The sequence below is a fragment of the Cynocephalus volans genome, chromosome 17 (genome assembly GCF_027409185.1).
Source record: "Cynocephalus volans isolate mCynVol1 chromosome 17, mCynVol1.pri, whole genome shotgun sequence".
NCBI classification, from domain to species: domain Eukaryota; kingdom Metazoa; phylum Chordata; class Mammalia; order Dermoptera; family Cynocephalidae; genus Cynocephalus; species Cynocephalus volans.
Window position 1 is genome coordinate 26,582,759 of NC_084476.1, and position 18,100 is coordinate 26,600,858.

At 43.7% G+C, this 18,100-nt stretch overlaps 1 protein-coding gene across 4 annotated transcripts in view; it reads right to left on the minus strand.

Annotated features, from left to right (window-relative positions):
- PALM2AKAP2 (PALM2 and AKAP2 fusion) overlaps nt 1–18,100 on the minus strand; it is a 324,924-nt gene that overhangs the window by 97,392 nt on the left and 209,432 nt on the right. Inside the window, exon 1 of one of the 4 annotated variants that reach the window (XM_063082655.1) lies at nt 12,528–12,659. The exons of the other annotated variants lie outside the window; for them this stretch is intronic. The gene's annotated coding sequence lies outside the window, so the exon portion shown is untranslated. Of the gene's footprint in view, nt 1–12,527; nt 12,660–18,100 lie in introns of those variants that run through there. 4 annotated transcript variants of the gene reach the window in all.

Genomic DNA, 18,100 nt, shown 5'->3' on the forward strand with positions numbered 1-18,100 from the left:
ACAGTCATTCTCCATCCTCATTCTATATCTTTCCAATGATAAGAAAATCGGGCCATACCTAATTTTTTTGATCAATTATCTGATAAAAACAAATGAAGAGCTGTCTCTTTACTTGATAAGGAATCTCCAAAACTGGATACTGTGTTTGCTAAAACTACCATAATCTTAAAGGGAGGTAAAGTAGAAAAGAGTAGGAACCGTGAATACTTACAAAACTGCTGCAAATACAGATATGAATGTTTATGGTCAAATTAAGAGAACAAGAACAATATATCAAAAATAACTGAGTGACTGACATTTAGTGGGCAACATGTGGCTTCCTCTGTATTTCAGTATTGAGTGCAAACCCTGTGCCAGGCTCTCTGTTAAACTCTTTGCCTCCGTTTTCTCATTTAATCCTCCCAAAAACACTATGAGGTAAGTACTATTATCCCCATTTTACAGATGAGAAAACTGAAGTGACATGGATAGTAAGTGACAAAGCCAGGATTTGAACTTGGGCTACCAACTCTGGAATACTTTAAATGTATACTCTTTACAAGCCATCATCTTAGGCCGGCCCGTGGCTCACTCGGTAGAGTGCGGTGCTGATAACACCAAGGCCACGGGTTCGGATCCTACATAGGGATGGCCGGTTTGCTCACTGGCCGAGCGTGGTGCTGACAACACCAAGCCAAGGGTTGAGATCCCCTTACCGGTCATCTTTTTAAAAAAAAAAAAAAAAAAAAAAATACAAGCCATCATCTTTCAAAAACCCCAAGCCATCCATTTTGCAAATCTGCCCCATGCTGTTGTGACACATCTTCAACTGGTGTCTCATATTGTACAACTTTTGCACCATAATTTACTTTTTCGTGTATTTGTACTTTGTATCTTTGCTACAAACAGTGAACACCTTGAAGGAAGGGGCTGCGAATTCTTTTGATCCCCTGAGAATCTCACAGATGGACGGTGCCTCTCAAAAACAATGACAAGACAAAAGGTGGAAGCAACCCAAGTGTCCCCGTGCGTTTGAATGGATAAACAAACTATGGTATAAACATATAATGAAATACTATTTGATTTAGAAAAGGAAGGAAATTCTGACAGATGCTACAACACGGATCTACATTGAGGATATTAAGCTAAGTGAAATAAGCCAGGCACAGAAAGACAAACACTGTGTGATTCCACTTATATGAAGTATCTAAAGTAGTCACACTCATAGACAGAAAGTAGAATGGTGGTTGCCAGGGACTGGGGGAGGGAGGAGCGAGGAGCTATTGTTTAGTGGGTAGAGAGTTTCAGTTTGCAAGATGAAAGAGTTCCATGAATGGATAGAGGTGACGGCCGCACAACAATGTGAATGTACTTAATGCCACAGAGCTACACACTTAAAATGGTAAATTTTGTATTATGTGTATTTCACCACAATTAAAAAACAACTAACAGGGACAAACACTAGAAGAATAAGTGTTTATCACAGAAATAATTTTCTGTACCATACCTCTGTGGGGATGTCAGGCAGAGGTCAAGTGGCCGTCACAAGTGTCAGAGAGCTGGTCCTCCACCAGAAAGCCATCCTACTAGTGTGACAATGAAGTCTACTGATGGGGACGAGCCATTCAAAGCTGCCACTTCTGTGTTTCCCTAGCCTTGCAACCCCCAGGTCACTTGGAAGATGCCCTTCCACAGCAGTGGAAGGAGGAGGAAAGAGCACATTCCAAGAAAGTATGTCTTTGAGAGCTCAATGGGCACCTGTTCCTATCTCTCATGGCTGGTCCTGTGTCGGCCCCAATACCTGTCATTCTGAATGCCAGAAGACAAGTCCAGGCATCCATCCTTTTCCTTATCATGGGCCACTGTGGCAAAAATACAGGAGGAGGGGTAGTTTCCAACCTGGAAATGAGCCAGCATCAATTTGCAAAGGAAACAATATTGAGAAGTGTGACAGGTTGGGAGTCCTTTGATGCCAGAGGTGTGGCAAGTGAGGAGCTGCCCCAGTCCCAGAGCAGAGAGCTGCCTCGGCAGTAGGAAACAGTTCCACTCAGATCCTTTTCTTCAAATCACAGCCCTGGGGCCTCTACTGAAGACACACCTAACCACCCAGGCTGTCGCACTGAGTGCTCTTCAAGTGAATGGAACACCTGGACCCCCGAACACTTTCTGAGCTAAATCACTACTGGGTGTTTAGGGCCCACTGTAGTCAAGACCTAGGCTGGGCTCAGAGATCAGACAAGACAGGCGCCTCCCCCAGGGGAAGATAAACACATCACCACTGGAGGGTTCAAACTGACTTTCCTCCTTTGGCTTTCAAAAATCATTTTCCACGAATATTTTTTTGATCATAATCAATACCTTCTTCTTTTACTTTCTTTCCTTCTTCCTCCTTGGGTAAGCCATGTTTTTAAGGGCTTTCTTCTAGTATCAAGGAGTCAGAGTTCTCCCTGACTTTTGTAAAAATCTAAGCCATCAATAAGATCACGCAAGATGTTCTAGAAAGGGTCCTTTCTCACTCTACCCCTGGGTGTTTTGCTCTGTTCTATGGAAGCTTCCAAAGAAATTGGCAAGACTTCAGAGAGGAGATTCTAGGTTCCAGGTTTCCAGACTTACTGAGAATTCCTATGTTCTGTCCTATGACTGCATGGACTAGCAGACAGCCTCAAACTTGACCATGTGGACAGAAACAGTCAAAAGCAATGTAGACATGCGTTATAGGATAAAGAGTATGCCCCCCTTCCAATTCTTATGTTGAAATTCTAACCCCTAGTACCACAGAATGTGACAGTATTTGGTGAAAGAGTCACTATAAGAGGTAATCAAATTAAAATGAGATCTTTAGGGTGGGCCCTAATCCAGTATGACTGGTGTTCTTATAAGAAAAGGACATTTAGACACAGACATACACAGAAGAAAGATGCTGGAAAGACACAGGGAGAAGACGGCCATGTATAAGCCAAAGAGAGAGCCTGGAACATATCCTTCCTTCCCTCACAGCCCTCAGAAGGAACCAACCCTGCCAACACCTTGATTCTGGTCTAGCCTCTATGAAAAAATAAGTTTCTGTTGTTTAAACCAGCCAGTCTGTGGTATTTTGCTATGGGAGCCCTAGCAAACTAAAACAACTTGTACTGGAAATCACAGCTAAAACCTGTATAGACAGGTGTTGGATGGTCCCCTTCCCACACCTGAGCACCTTCTAAAGCCTGAGGCCCTGGGTGTCATCACAAGGTGGGTGTGTTCTAAAAATCACTGAGGTTAAATTTTTTGTTAACTGGACAGGCTTAAGGCTTGGAGATAAAATTCATTTATGTAAGTTTTAAAATGCTATATATTTGGCACGTCTTTGTTTACAGACTGAGATTAATACTTTCAACCACAGTAAAAGAAGAGGGTCACCTTAGCATGTATTAAGTACTAAGAAGGCAGAATAAAGAGAGTAATGATTAAGAGACTGTCTATAAAAGCGGACTACAGGGATTTAATCCCTGGCTTTGCCACTACCTCTGTGAGCTTGTTCTAAACCTCTGTGCCTCTGTTTCTTTATCTGTAACAAAAAATTATAATAGTGTCTCCTTCAAAGATTGTTAGGGTTAAATATGAAAATGTATATATGCATGTCACTTGAAATAGGGTCTGACTTTCAATAAATATTCATTATTGGGAAACAGTTTAAACCCACTTTAATCTCAGCATATCTGCTCTTATGGAAGATTGAACTCACTGAAAAACTAGCCAAGTACCCCACAGTGTGGTTATGAGGCTAAAATAAGATGTCCCCGGCCCATCGCAGGCATTCAGTGGGATTACAGCACCCTGGCCTCTGGTTTTCTTCCTCTCGTTTATATACTTTTAAGACTGATATTAAAGACAAAACTGTTTCTAATACTGATTTCCACATTATTTTTTCAAGACAATTACCAGGTGCCAAATCTTCCCTTTTTATGACATAATTGATAATCCTCCATAGTAACTGCTCTCTTGTTCTCTACCCGTTCTCTCCATTCTCCATAGCTCCCATTTTTTAATTTAGAGGCCCCTGGAGCAGATCAGCTGGTTGGCTGGAAAAACACAGGCTTCCCAGTCCTGGAAAGACACATTCCACTCTGGCTAGAAGCCCAGCACTCTGGCTTCTTCTGCCCTGGCCTCTGAGTCCCAGTGCCCATCCAGGTTGGATGCCCTGCAGCCGGAAGGTCACTGCCACAACCAGTTTCCACATCCATCGCCCCCACCGCCTTTCAATTGTATGAGAGAATTAAAGTCACAAAAAGACAATGCACAGAAAGAAGTTTTCTTTTCCTTGGAATGCCTTGGTTCTAAATCCAGTTTGCTTCCAAAACTTGTCTAGAACAATCTACCACAAGGATAATGTCCATTAGAAAGCAGTAGAAGGGCTGGCTGGTTAGCTCAGTTGGTTAGCACGTGATTGATAACACTAAGAGCAAGGGTGCGATCCCGGTCCTGGCCAGCTGCCAAAAAAAGGAAAAAAATCCAGTGTTTCTTTATGAGTATAAAAAAGTAGTAGAAAATGACTGTTATAATACCAACAGTTAAAGAAAGCAGGACACAACAGAATGAAGGAAAAACTGTTTTAGAATTCTGGACCTTGGCAAAAAGCAAGTTTCATCAGAGCAAAACGAAGTAGGTGGAGATGTTTGTAGCAACTCTCAAGGGGAATCTCAACTGGAAATTAATGACAGTTAAGTGAAATGGATATAATTTCACTTCAAAACATTTTTTTCTTTTGTCCTCAATATAAAATAAGCACGCTGGTTTCACTTCCCAGTCATTATACAGGTTGATTTTCAGTTCACAAAAGGAAAAGGAGGGAGAGAGGCAGAGGGGATAGAGGGCAGATAGTTCCAGATGTTCTGGGTCAGAATCTAAAGAGAGAGGGAAGCAAGAAGAGAGAGAGAGATGTCTACCAGTGGGAGTGCCCACAGTGTGGAGGAATTAAAGGAGTGGGGACGAAAAGCAGCAGCCTGGACCCGCAAGCGCAGAGGAAAAGGAGGTCGGAATGAGGCTTTCCCTTTACCAGTCTTTCATTTATTTCCTTTCCTCCCCCAGCCTCCAGGTGGCACAGCTGATCCAGCACAACTTGGTTGGGAGCTGAAAGATAGGACAAAGGCCTGGGCAAGTCTTAGGAGTAATGCACAGAAACAAAAGGCACTGTTGACAAGCAGGTTTGGGGGGAGTGTCACATTTTAGCACCCGCAGTGATGGGCACTCAGTACATGCTTGAAACGTTTCCACTGCATCCTTGGTACTATACCTCGAGAGTCTGACACTCTCAAAACCCTAATGGAAATCTTTTATTCTTCAATTTAAGCTCCTTTCCTCTTTTCAAGTCCCAATAAAAAAGATTTGCATTTGCATAGCACACTGCAATGTGTATCATCTCATTTAAGATCAGCTTGCTAGAGATTTGCATACATCTGCAACTGCAGAAACATATCTATAGGAAGTGAATGCTAGATACAAACAACCAGACCAGAGTTTCTCCGCATCAGCACTACTGACATTTTGTGCAAGACAATTCTTTGCTGGTGAGAGGGGGTATCCTGCACACTGTAGAATGTTTAGCTGCATCCCTGGTTTCTACTGACTAATTCTGGTAGCACCTTCCTCACTGAGATAGATCAGTCTCTTGGGTGAAGTCTGCTGATTTTAGTCCTGACGCTTGGCCAGTTTTCATAGTGGTAACTGCCAAACCCTCTTCCATGTCCGTGGTTAACAGAGCTTCTTCACAGTGTAATGTGCATGCAAATCATTTGGGGATTTTAAATGCAGATTCTGATTCAGTAGGTCTGGGATGGGGCTCAGGATTCTCTATTTTCAACACGCTCCAAGGTGACACCAATGCTGCACATCCTTGGACCGTACTTTAAGTAGCAAGGCCCTACAGCAATGATAATAAGAAGACGAAGCTAAGTAGGAAAACTGTTTTCCTGACACTGTAGCTGTGGCTCATTATGTAACCTTCAAGTGCCTCAGTATCCTCATTTGAAAAATGATGGTGATTGTAAAGATTAAGTAACATAGCAGAGGTAAAGCAATTGACTTAGCATCTGGCACCCTAAAAAATGTTGTTCCCCCTTCCCCATTAGCTCCTCCTACTACCATGCCTAGGAACCTCAAGATCAAAGCATCCCTGGGGATTTCAGGGAATTCCCTAGAAGAGAAAACTCAATTCCACTCTGAATGGTGTTTGAAGAGGGAAGAATTTGTTCCCTTTTCGTTCCTGTATCTTAACACCCTCTAAGCTGATTGCACCATAACATCTGTCATCCTTTGGAGGCTGTGAATTGTTTTGATAACGAAGCATATGATGACAAGAATATTTAAAAACAATGTACACATTGTGATTCCATGCAAAAGCAATTCCTCCCACTCGTGAGGCTCATTTCTGTGTTGCATCTAACACTGATTTAAAGGAAAGTGATCCCACACAGGAATTATCACAAGTGCTTTGGATATGATCTGGGTTTCCAATACAGTTTGTTCATTTTCTTCCCAAAATGAATGAGTTCTGCTCATCTGTAACTGTGTCAGAGGAGAATTCTTGCTATGCTTTGCAAGGATAAAATGTTCTGATGCAAATTACCAATCTGCCAAGCTAAATATAGCTTTGAAATCACACAGCACATGGCACACAGACCCTTGATTTTAATTCACATAAAGAGAAAGCTTTTGAATTCAGGGTTGTGAAGTACTTGAGTTTTCTAGAATTTTAACTGAGATTTATTCCTTTGAGGAAATCACTCCCCCAACCCCTCACCTAAAACTGGCTAACCAATGGTGTCTTTCTCAGATTGTAGGCTGTATCACAAAATGTACATGAGGCACCTCTCTAAACCAAGGAAGTGTCTGCAATATTCCACATGGAAATGATGTCACGATAATGTAAGCTGACACAGCCGCACTGGGAGAGGGGCTGAAGGTAGCCAGTTAACTGCTGCCAGGAAAGTGCGGTTTGGTCTTCCTCACGCCTTCTACACACACTTCACCCGGGTGCTCCCAGGTGCTGGGCTCAGGCCGGGCAGAGCTCTGCATTAGAGATGGTGTCAGGCAACTGCTGGGTGGGAGGAAGGGCACCACAAACTGGGTCAGGTGCCACCGTTTTCTGCTTTTCAAAACATGTTGCTTGTGAATCCCCAGCTACCTTTTCTAACTGACTCACTTCCTTAAATGTACAGGCTCGTTGCTGCCCAGGACCCAAGACCGCTGCTTTGGCTAGCACCTCCCATTCAGTGGACAGGTTTGGACCTTCTACATGTGTTTGTTTGAAAGAATGACTGGTGAAATGATTGTTTAAAAGAAAGAATGGCTGGTTAGTTCAGCTGGTTAGAAAGCAGTGTTATAACACCAAGGTCAAGGGTTCGGATCCCCATACTGGCCAGCTGCCAAAATAAATTTTAAAAATAAAAGAATAATGGGTAACACTTAAGGATTAACTCAAGATAGGGTTGGCCAATTAGCTCAGTTGGTTAGAGTGTGGTGCTGATAACACTAAAGTCCAGGGTTTGATCCCTGTACAGGCCAGCTGCAGAAAAAAAAAAAAAGAACTCAAAATAACATTTCTGCTGTGTCCATCTCACCACAGTGCTATGCAATAATCCACCCAAAGAAAACCCTACTGCAAATATGTGAAAAGTTAAATAAGACAAAATGGACTGGATTAACTAGGCTTCTCAGCCTCTTCTGAAAATCTTTTTTATTTCAATCCTCATTGTAAATCATCCCTTAATATATCAATCAATCCACAATCCTGCCATAGTAAACAGAGTGAAGGCATTAAAGCTTGCAGTGGTTTGGGAAGGGAAGTCCCAAAGGCAGCCATCATCACACTGTGGGTCAGCGTGTGAGCTTAAAGCCTAGGATTAGGGTCCTGAAAACCGGGCTCCATTTTCCCAATGAGGAGCAATTTCTGACTTACTCAAAATTTAAAGAGGGAGCAAGTAAAGAAAAATGGAAGAATTATCTACATTGCAAGTGCTTCAGGAGCAAGGGGAGGAGAAGATATCAGGCAAATACCCCTAAGTCATAAGGAGGGAGCTGGGAGGAGCGGGGGGGGGGGGGGGGGGGGGGGGGAAGCTTCTAGATTACTGTCCATGCTCAAAGCTTCTAGATCTAATCAGTGTGAAAGACAAAGAATTGAAAAGTGCTGCCATTTTAAAAATCAACTTTAAAAACTGTTTACTTATCATCTGCAACTGTCATAAAGATGAAAGAGGACTTTGCTTTATTTAAGAACATAATCCATTTTGGAGGAAATACTACATGTACAACACACATCTCACTTCACACAAGTTGTGAAATACTAAGTTTTTTATATCCCCATTTTTATAGACGAGCAACTAGGATCCCATTTATGTGACAAGGCTCAAGATCTTACAGAGAACTTGGCCAAGGTGCTAAGGTGGTTTGGCCACGCCATGGTTCGGGATAACTGGGGCAAGAAAATATCTGCATATTTGGTTCTGCTCACCCCATCTGCTCCAATCAAGCATCAAAACCAACCACAAAGCCCTGTCCACATCTAGGAATAAAAGAGTTCAAAAAGCAATGACCTCACTCACCAAGTTCTACAGCTCTCTCTCCTTCCCTCGCATTGACACCACGACCCCCTCAGCCAGCACATGTATCTTCCTAACACTTAAAAGACAAAAACACCCAACTACTGAAACCCACTTCAGGGAAGCTCCATCATCTCATCCCACCAGCACCCTCTGCCTGGACAAGGACACCAGCAGCTTTCTGACTCCACAAAGCACCTTCTCCAATTGTACAGACCATTCAGTCACTCTGAGACTGCCACCAAGAGTGGAACGAATTCCAGTTACATGTCTCTTGATCCTAACTCATATTTGTCCCCACAAGGCCTGGTAGCACTCGTGCTCCTAGACAGAAGACAGAAGAAACACTTGAGGGAAAAACAAGCATCTGGGGCCTGAAGATGCCACTCAGTCTCTTCTCGCATGTCGTCTGTCCTCTCGCATGTCGTCTGTCCTCTCCCTGCAGCTCCTCAATCTCACAATTCACCTCAACAGAAAGAACCTGCCACTGAACCCTGGAGAAAGCACATCCTTTTATTGTGGGAAGAAGAGAGAGGCTTGATCATTTTGTTTTTCTGGCACTCAACTTTCAAGAGTATGAGGCAAAGAACAGAAATTAAATTTGTACTGGGGATTTCAGTTTTCTAAAAAGCTAAGCTCCAGAGTCTGTCCTGGAGCATGTCCACAATTACACTTCTACAATCCTATAAAATTATAATTTGTATCTACGCTAAAATCACCCTGAGACCAGAAAATCCTCATCTGTCAATGGTAAGACAACAGGATATTCACCACAGTAAATTCACCAAAGCAAGAAGGCAGGTAGCCATTCATTACATCTTAGAAACACTTGCATTAGCAACCATTCAAACAAATTGTCAAAACTTAGGTTTAAGTTTCAGATATTGTATAACTTAGAGCATACCATTTAAGTACTCTAGTTGTTGATTGTACTACTTAAAAACTTATAGACAAACTGTACAACTTTCTCTTTGAGCAAAATGGTGCGTTTTCCTTTTAGACTAGAGATGGTTTCAATTTTCCTATAAGAATACAATCCTGAAAAAGGTGTTTGAAGGACTGATGGACAACACTTGAACAGTCGTCTTCTGTATTCTTAGAGGGGATTATATCTTACAAAGAGAGCTACATATATAAGAGGAGCCACACCTCCTTCCAGCCCAAGCCAGACCAAGCCACCCCAAGTGCTGCTGGTGAGGCTGGTGCCAGTGAGAGGGCCTGAAACTAAAGCCTTTTTTTAGCTTCACAGAAAATCTGCCTCTGGGTGTCGAGTTTGCACAGTATAAAGAAATGATTCAATTTTCTACCAAAACTTACTAAAACTGTTGAACCTCATAAGTATATTAATCAATTACTTCAAACTTCCAATAGCTGGCACAGGATCCCTGATCAATAATCTAAGCAAACAGTGACTCCTATGTTTCTCAAGATCAAACAGCCATTCCAGGAGCTAATTCAAGATCAAGCATCAATTCGACCAGTGTCAAGACATATAAAATTAAGGAATGGAACTAAATACTTACTCTTTGGTCTTCAGAAGTAAATTTTCAGCATGTTCCTGTTTCAACTGTTAAAATCCCTCAACACAGCCTCCCTCCAAATTCAATTTCACCTTTATTTGAAACATTTCTCTTTACTATAATAAGCAGAGACTAGTCATAACAACTGTGATAGAAATGTGGGATGTGGGTATTTAAGAGCCCACCAAATCCATAAGGACAGTATCTAGACAATAGATAATAACCAGAAAGCCCAAAGTGTTAGCGTTTTTAAAAAGTAACATTTAATATATTAGTTCTATAATAAAATATTGAAAGTTTTAGAAATAAAACAACTAGTGGATCATTTTCCCCTCACTTGATAACTAAGTTAAGACAACCTGCTTCACCACCATAGCCAGAGATCCTGAGGCTACTGAGTCAGAATGAGCCACTTATGAAAGTGAAATGAATTCTGACAACACTACCCTGAACTCTGCAAGCAGGAAGCTGTGCCAACTGTCATGCCAGAACTATGAGATAATTGGTATTTCAAAATGTTTGTCCCATCTCAAAGCCCAACCATCCCTCTCATCCTAGCACCTCAGCATCCCATAAAGAAACTGAAATGAATTCCACGGTGCAGTATGTTAGGTAAGGGATTGGGAGACCCAGGCAGTATTATTTTTGTTTTTCCTGGCTCAGGACTAATTTCGTTGGTGTAGTCCAAAATAATTGCAGGGCCCACATGATTCTTGGTGTGTCCCCACTCAAAGGAGAAGATGCCCTTTAAGAAAAGGGCCAACGGCCAAAACTGGGGAAGAGAGAGCCGGCAGCAGACAGCGATTTAGAACACGCTTTAGGGCAAGTTTTTATGTTTAAAGAAACAGAGTAAACGCCTTAATGGATATACCTCATTTCTAGACATGTGACTATAAAATTTTATTGATCAATATTGGGGAGGCTGCCAGACTGGGAGGAAAGGGGGATTTTTTAAATTGAATAGGGAACATTTCCAGAAAGAAAAGTGTGATGCTTAAGTGAACTCTAATCAGAACAAAGGCAAGGAAAAAATCCCCTGGGATTACAATGGTGAGATGGGTTTGTACTTATTCAGCCTCCAGTGTGTTGAGACAAAGGAGCGCTTCCTGGGGACGTTAACTGATTCAAAGACACAATATATAAAGAGCTGTATAAACAGACCTGTGTGCGGGCGAAGTCCCTTTCCAAAGATAAATATATTTAGGAAGTTGGCCCAGATTACTGGCGCTGCACTAAAAACTGCGACAGGGACGAGTACTGATTTGTCAATGTCTGACCACGCAACCTATCAGAGCCAAACCATTACTTCCCACACGGGCAGCTGGCTTTACTGGGTCTGTTGAGATAACCCACCATCTCTCTAAAGGAGTCACCTCCCTCCCAGGCGCCCCCTTTCGTGGGCTGGGGAGGGATCCCCGGAGCTGGCGAGCGTCCGGCACCAGTGCTGGGGGGCTCAGCCAGGGGCCGCCGGTCCAGCTCGCCGCCTCGCTCCCCGCTCCGTGCAGCTCGACCCTGCGCCTCCAGTTCCCACGTGGCCACCAGCGCCACCGCTCCCCGGGGCGGGCTCCCGGCTCTCACGGGCTTCCTTTCAGTCCGCTCTCGCCCACTCCGCTTCTCTAGAATTTCTCGGGGCCGCCGGTGCCTGCTCGCTCTTTTCCCCGCGGGCGCGCCACCTCCACGGACATGACAGTCACAGGCACAGAGCTCTCCTAGCGGTTTACTCCTTCCTTTCCCCAAAGTGTCCCCACGAAGCGCCCAAAGAGACGTACCCTCCGGCTCTATCCCGGAGAAAACACCAGATCCTAACTGCCGAGATCCCAGCCTCAGACCAAACTCGGTGACTCGGCTGGGACCCGGACCCCCCCTCTACTTCCCGGGGCAGAAGAGCTGCTCCCTCCTTCTGCATCATCTCCCGAGTTCAGCTCCAGGAACCCCACTCCGAAAAGGCTCCAGCTGGCCAGGGACCCGGCCCTCCACGGCCTCAGTGTCCCTGCAAAGCTCATGACTTCCGAAAATGCCCCAGCGCTGCCAACCCAGGTGGCAGGACCCGCGCCTTCCTCGCTCCATGCTCCGCGCTCCGGGTCTGGAGAGACCACCACGGCGGCCACGTTGATTTCACGGCTTTCCCTGTACAGCCCGGCTGTGGGTATGTGCGGGGGGCCAAGGAGAGAAGGCGTTGAAGGAGTTCCCTAACTTTATTTTTTAAAGCATATGTAAGTGAATCAGTACCGGATAAAGAAGCCAAAGGTTTGGCCCTCCCCTAAACCGAGGAATTCAAACGCACATGGCCACAACCCTTCCATCGAGGCCCCTTCCCCGCACACGCGCCGCTACTCAAAGACCGTAAAAAGCCCTTTAAAGCCCGCGGTGCCTCCGAGGACTCCCAGACCTCCAGCCCCTCAGCGGCCACCCTAGCACTAGCATCTGGGGTCGCCCCAGCTTGGACACCCACCTTGGGCGCTGGCTCCCCGGGGCGCAGTCCTCGCACTCCGCTCCAGCGCGGCCGCTGCCTCCTGCTTGGAGCGTCCCGGAGACTCCGGGAAAGGGAGCGCGGCAGCCTCGGGCTGGGGCAAGCACATCTGCAGCGAGCGGCGGCCGCTGGGCGCGCTGCAGGGCGGAGAGCCACGCCCGCCCGCTCCCGGGGCCCGCCCCTTCCCCGCCCCCCTCTCCTTCCACCGCCCCCACATCCACCCACACTTTCTCCTCTCTGGGGCTTCCGCCGAGTCTATGCCCAAACCAAGAAATGAATGGAGAGACTGGAGGGGTGGAGAGATGGAGGGATGGATGGGGCCAGCGAAGCTGAGTATTGCCTAACTGGGGAGAGTGCTGTGTCCGGATAGGTGGGCAACTGTCAGCGCACGGGTGGGCGTGCCGGCGTGTGCACGTGGACGTGTGTACTGGTGTGCACATGTGTGTACGTGTATGGGAAAGTGTGTGGGTGCCTGCGAGCGCTTAAACGCCAGGAGCTGGAGTTCTTACCCAAGGGGGGAGATAAGCGCATGCCTTACAGCACCACGACTGTCCCCCGAGTAAGTAGACAGCTGGGACTGGTTGGTAAGTGCGTCTTTGTGACAGGAGTGGTGTCTCCATGTGTTTGGGGGCTCCTCCTGATGGGGTCCAGAGGCGAAGGTGTGGAAAGAGATGCTTCCAGCTCACTGACTCTCCAGAGCCTTCATTCTGCCCTCCGTGTTATGGCAGCCAGTGGCGTCAAAGCGTGTGTGTTAACAAAGCCAGCGATGGGGAAGGAGGCAGCTGATACGCAGCGTGGAGCTCGATTAGGCGGCTGGCCAGCCATCCCTCACTCCTGAGCTGTCTGAAATTTCAGTCTGCCATCCCCTCCCCCACCATGAATATTTAAATAATGTTAATGACTCTTTGAAAACGGACCGTCTAGAAATCCTAAGAGAGGACACGCACACAAACACTCCAGACAGAAAACAGCATTTTCAAAAAGGAAGCCGTTGTCTTATTTTGCTTTGGGACGAGTTCTCCGCAGAGGAAAACCACATAAAGTCAGATTTCTTGAATTCAACTTTCCACCAGGCACGATTTTCCCAGTGATTCCCCAGCTTTGCAAGTCGGAGCTCCTTGCACTCCATAGCACAGCCGGCTGCTTTGGGGTCCTCTTCTGAGAGTCAATTTTGCATGTCAAACAGCAGGGAAAGACAACTGCCAGGGCCTGATTCTACTTTCCTAATGCACAAAGGTCCCTGATTTCCAATACGAAGACATGATACCCATCGGAATTACCCAGAGAGCCCCTCCACACTAATGATACAATAAGTAGCACCCTTCAGAAAACAGACTTCTTTCCAGCTTACAACTTTATTCATACCTTTACCCAGGCAAGAGGAGAAAGTCTACAATGGAGACACCAACTGCTCTTGGGGTTCCTGAATGTCAAAAGGGGGAATCCTTTTTCTTGGCACTTGGAAATTGTTTCACCATCCACTTTGCATGTTAGTCTCTTACTGAATTTCAATAGAATTTATTGACCATTGGCCAGAGATTCCAGAGCTTCAGCCTTGAATCAACTTGAATTGACTTGAATCAAGTTTCTTTTCTTTCTTTTTCTTTCAACTTCTCATGTCACTGCTTTAAGGAGTTAAATATTTGGGTGCCCTACATCCTGATCTATTTTTAGCATCTTAATATCATGTGGAAAAACTCACACTGAAATGAGCATGCTTGGGTATCACAGTTATTTTATTCATAAGGACCACAAATTCTCCAAGGAAGGATTCTAAAATACAGCAGAGGTGAGATTTTATAAACAGTATCAAGGCAGGTGCTTCATCACCTCTCCTCATATATCCCTAAATTAGAATAGTGTAAAATTTACAAATAAAATGTGTTTCATTATTAGAAAGAGTAAACCAAGTCATACCAACTTTGTTCTGAATTGCTTCTTTCCTAACACAATGTCAGTGTTCTGTTAATACTAATTTTAAAGTCAAGGAATATCATTCTACAGAAAACTATTGGGAATATTAATTTAGAAAAATGCATGCTCAATAGATATTAATTTATAAGAATATTTCCTTTTCTTCCATCTTCTAAGGTATTAAAGAGGTAGCCATGATTCAATTAAACATTTTTAATACAAAACACTTGGTACATACCAGATGCTCAGAAATATTTGTTTAATTTGTTCAATGAAATCAATGCAAGAGTAAGAAGGGTTGTATGTGAAAGTAAAAACTGTTTTTACTTAACATTTTCTCATTGATTTTCCTGTAGGCCAGTGGTTTTCAATCGATGGTGATCTTACCCTCTATTTTATTTTATTTATTTTATTTTAGACATTTTGGCAATGCCTGGAGACATTTTGATTGCCCTAATTGAGCATGGGGGATGCTACTGGCATCTGCAGGATAGCCCCCCAACAACAAAGAATTATCAAGGGGCTGGCTGATTAGCTCAGTTGGTTAGAGCACTGAGTTATTATGCCAAGGTAATGGTGAACGATCCCAAACCGACTAGCCACCAAGACAACAACGACAACAAAGAATTATCAAGTCCCAAATATCAATAGTACTGAGGTTGAGATACCTTGCCCCAGATTAAGACAGTATTTCTCAAAGCCTACACTAAGGACCACAGATATCAGAACCACCACTGTGCTTGTCAAAAATGCAGATTTGGGGCTTCACCTTTACCTACTGAGTCAGAATCCAGGGGCAGGATCAGGAAAACTGTGTTTCAACAGCTCCCACGTGATTATTAAGAAGACAAAGTTTGAGAAACAGCAGGGATGGGAAAGGCTGGCCTATCACCCTGTGCATGCTTATGAGTTCACTGCATCACATGTTTTTTAACATGACAGTGATTATTAGAGCCGAGAATATTTTATGAAAGAAGCACATGTACTCTCCTAGATGGACTTTAGAAGTACATTTGAAGCAAAAAAATGGCTACTAATTCTGTGAAAAAAACATAGGTGGAATGCGTAAATGTTACATGCTCCTGAAGGCCCTACACCATCTAGGACACAAAACCTTCTTTGGAAATTTTCTTGGGTGAGAGGTCTGAGTGTACATTTTTGCTCATTTTGCCTCTCCCAGGCTGCTGGCCTACTTTAAACTATACCTCTGAGTAAGAGTAGCCTCCAGGGGACCCAAGAAGTAGAATACACTTACTGGAGAAACACAAAAAGTAAAGGCTAGGTTTCTGGGAAGGAAATCAACCTAAACACAGGTTGACAGAATCTCTTCTCTCTTTCTCTCCCCAAAGTGAGCAAAATGAACTAAATCCAGCAAATAATAAAGGTCTAGCAGAAGGCACATGCCCCCCCAAGCTTAGGGAACAGTAGAAGCTGAAAAAAGACTTGTGAGTGGCTCAGAGAGCTGATCAGAAAACCAAAGGCAGGGGCCAAGTCTGGTCCATCATAAAAGAGAATTTATCAGGTCCTCCTTCTAGGAAAGAGAAAGACCAAAAAGCATCAGCTGGGAGAAAAGAAAGAGTAAGAAAAAGAGGGAAAAGCAAACAAAGCAAGCAACAACAGAAAGGCTTGCTCACACCAAACCAATAGCTCTAGGTCCCTAGGGATTTCCCACCCAGCAATAGGTGAGGTCATCGGAAAGCTAGAAACAATCCCAAGCCCAAGGACATTCCCATGGGACCAGATGCACCACTGAAAATCTAAAAGAAGAAACAAACTGGGGGAAATATTTGCAACATACAAGAATACTTCAAAAAGTTCATGGATCAGATTCAAGAGGAGGGGAGATTAAAAAGTTCATGGAAAGATTGGTATTATCTTTTAATTCTATTTTTCCACAAGCTCTTTGAAGTACCCTTGTATAGGACAATGGGTTATATCTCTAATATGCAAAGAGTTCTTACAAATCAATAAGAAGGCTGGCAGGTTAGCTCAATTGGTTAGAGCATGGTGTTATAACACCAAGGTCAAGGGTTTGAATCCCCATATCAGCCAGCCACCAAAAAAAAAAAAAGAGAGAGAGAGAGAAATCAGTAAGAAAATTGAAGAATTATACCAACTCCTTAATAGAAAAAACAAACCAGTAGTTTATAGGTAAGTAAGTACAGCTGTCCATTGAACTTGTGAAGAGATGCTCAAACTCTTCATAATTAAAGAAATGCAAGTGAAAATATTGGGATAATATTTTTTGCCTATGACATCGGTAAATACATAAAATTCAATATTACCTATTGTTGGCAGGGGAACAGTAAAAATCAAGTGAGTATATTCTGTTGATGGAAATATAAATTGATATTAATAAATTGCTAAATATGGAAGACAATTTGGTGATATCTCCTCAGATAAAAAAAGTTTACACACTTGAACCTGCAATTCACTTTTGGAATTCAGAAGCTTACAAAATCTCTGGAGTCAGATGAAACACTGGGGTGAAGTGAAAGAGTTAGTAAATCAGAAATTCTAGGTCACAGAGAGGACCAAAAAAAAGAGAATATTTAATGTACATTTTTAAGTTGTTTGAGGGTTATGTTGTGATGTAAGCACTTCTGGTAACCCTTAAACTTCCGATGGCAGAATTTGTTTGGAGAACCAAAGGCAAGGGACTTACATGTGGCTTGTGCAGAGCGTAGATCAAGCACAGGAGGCAAGATAAATAAGAAAGTAAGAATTCAGAGGAGACAGGAAATCAGAACAAGACGTGACCAGGAGAACTAACCCCAATCCACCATGGCCCCACTCAAGTTAAAAATCCATAAAGGCTGGATGGTTGGCTCAGTTGTCAGTGTGCAGCCTTGTACCACCAGATCTCCATCTGGCCAGCTGCCAAAAAAAAAAAAATCCATAAAAATAGTGGGTGAGTACTGGACAACTTCCAACACTACTATGTCTGTAGGGGTCCAAGCAATTTTAACTTAAATATAAAAGGAAAGATTTACCCCATGCTGGCTGGAGAGCGTGGGATAGCCAGACAACCATGTCTTAGGATTCACACAAGTCATCTCCTTAGTTAGAGAGTAACTAATAGTTGTTTTACACTATTCATCTGGATGTTTTCTATGTTTATGGATTTTCCAGTGAAGATATTTCTCCACTTGATCTCTGATTCTTAGTTAAGGGCAAAAAGGTCATCTCTAGATTAAGCATCATTGGCTTTTTCATAGCAGGGATGATCTATCAACTTTCTGAATACATAACCTAAAAGACTGACATGTGTCAGTCTAAGGACTATTTATACTGACTTATACTTGTGTTTTATCAAATTTAAAACAGCTTCTAAAACCCGTTTCTTCTCTAAGGTTAGGCCTGGTTGCTGAGTGGTGGTGAACTCTTCAGATGTTGTAAAGCAGTGTTACTTGTGGAAAAATTTTCCTGGTTCCTTTCCCTAGGTGATCCAGAGTCTAGGAATCTGTATTTGTTTGAGGTTTTCATCTGATTCTGTTACACAGCCTGGTTTGGGAACCATGTGGGTGGGTACAATCATCCTTGTCTGGGAAAGAAGAGAGCAAGTGAACACAGTGACAGGGACAGCGTCATACGAGAACACTTGGCTCTGAGACTGTGTTGACTCTCGTTGTTGGCCTAGT